The sequence below is a fragment of the Pteropus vampyrus genome, unplaced genomic scaffold (assembly GCF_000151845.1).
Source record: "Pteropus vampyrus isolate Shadow unplaced genomic scaffold, Pvam_2.0 Scaffold202, whole genome shotgun sequence".
NCBI lineage: Eukaryota > Metazoa > Chordata > Mammalia > Chiroptera > Pteropodidae > Pteropus > Pteropus vampyrus.
Genome location: NW_011888983.1, coordinates 1,749,842 through 1,751,990, shown reverse-complemented (window position 1 = coordinate 1,751,990; position 2,149 = coordinate 1,749,842).

Genomic DNA, 2,149 nt, shown 5'->3' with positions numbered 1-2,149 from the left:
CACCAAGTTAATATTCAAGATCTTTATTGACTTAATTGTAACAGCAACCATTGGTGAGAATTTATTTTTTCCCCTAATTTCCAAACACCTGCTTGTTTGGAAGGACAGTTACAAAAAAAAAATGACCATGGAATTACACAGGACCAACCTCAGGACTGCATGGTGCCCTCTGTTATCCATCCACGACAGTGAAATGGATGGGAGGGGTCGGGACAACCACATCAAAGGCGACAAAGGGAAGAACAAGGAAAGAACTGGCAGTCTCTGCTTTTCCATTCAGAATGGATGGAACTGGGCCATCGGTGGCACTAAGACAGGGAAGGACATTTTTTAATATATAAAATACTTTAAAGATGCTTAAAATGGACACCCGAATACGTGAATGTCTGCTGGGCTCTGCAAGCCACCTTCTTTAAGGTTTACTCCTGGGTAGCAGAGGGTCTCCTCACCTCATGGAAAGAGATGGGCTCCATCTTCAGGTAAAGGAAAGGCACTGGCTCACAGTAGTTATCTGGATACAGACAGCAGGAGCAGAATGTCTCACCTGCACAACTCGCCCCTTATCTCTACAGTGTTCCTCACCCACTCTCCTGGTTTCAAGTAAAAATTACCCTTGGCTTGGGCTGGGGTTTTTTGCTTTTTTTTTTTTAAGCTTAAAATGGAGAAGAAGGGATTACCATGGGGCAAGAATGGATATTCTGTGCTAGATTCATGGAATTCTCTAAGTTTGAAGTGTCCAGGAATTCTGGTTTTGAGCACCAGCAAGAGCTCCCTTTGCAAATTTCAACATGGCTAAATGACTGTCAAGCATTGCAGCATCTCTCTGCCAGCCTCCCACTCATAGAAAGGTGGCAGAGCGAGAGTTTAAATACCCCCAGAAGTATGTTTCATCTCAGTAATATTTTCCACTGGGCATCCACACAGTATGGTTGCCATAGCTGCACGCAGGTTAAGCAGAGAGAAACCACAGACCATCTGAACAGGGACTCGAAGGACTTCTCCTAAATCTAATCTTTGCCAGAAGGTATCAACTTCCAGGACCAGCCCAGAGAAAGAAATCTGAATTCCAGAGGGTGGGAAAGGTGACGGGAATGTTTGAAAAAACAAGTATGTATCAATTATCATTAGTCTTCAGTAAAAAATTTCTGTGAGCTAGCCTCGAGGAAACTCCAATGCCAAACTGGAAAATCATTACTAGAATAGGAAATGCCCCTGGGATATAAGTAGTCTAAAGAATTGTGACCCGATTGCCTCAAAATATGACTTCAACTTTTATTAAAAGCTGAGAGATAAAGAACATGGGGGGTGGGAGGGTCATATGTATGGTGACTAAGTCCCTTTTGAAGTCCAGATAGAAACTGCCCTCTCAAAAAGAAAGAATGCTTCTTTAAAACAAATACTACACCCTGGGTTTCACAGATTAATAAATAGCCACCTATATATATGTGGTTGAGAAACATACCAAAAAGGTAAAGTCCTGACCCAAAAAAAGGCATTGGGCCTCCTCTCTGAAGGGGAATGAAAAGGACTGAGGGCCCTGGCTCAAGCAGCCAAGATGTTTGATACACCATTGAAGATCTAAGATGGGATGAATGGAAAAAGATTGTTTCTAGGATACTGCTGCCAACATGATGAGCCCCTTAAGCCAGTAGCCTTGACTCAAAGCAGGCATTCAGTATGTACTGGTTGAACGACAGACTCTGGGGTGAAACCCACGCACTTGCATTCTAATGACAATATTTGAACTGGGAAGGTAAGGGCTGAGAATTCCAGAGCTGGTAACCCAAACAAAAATAAAACACCATCTATACTGACTCTTCCTAAAAATCAGAAGGAAAGGCAAAATTCATTCAAAGGTGCTTTAAAGATGAGTTCCTTACTTCTGGAAGAAGTACCTTTTTCTTATAGCTGCCTCAGCAGCAATGCTTTTTATTTAGGTCTACTCTAAAGCAAGCAAGGCTACAGATAGCAAAATGCTGGGAAGAGGCAGAGTGTAAATCCATACAGGAATTTGCATCTTTGAGATGTCTGAAATCTCTAAAAACTTGGTTGGGCATAGGTGCCACAAACATATAGCAGACCTTCACTGAGACTACTGAACTGACAAGCCTCATCTAAGTTTCTCTCAAGGGTGAAGACAGAACTGGTT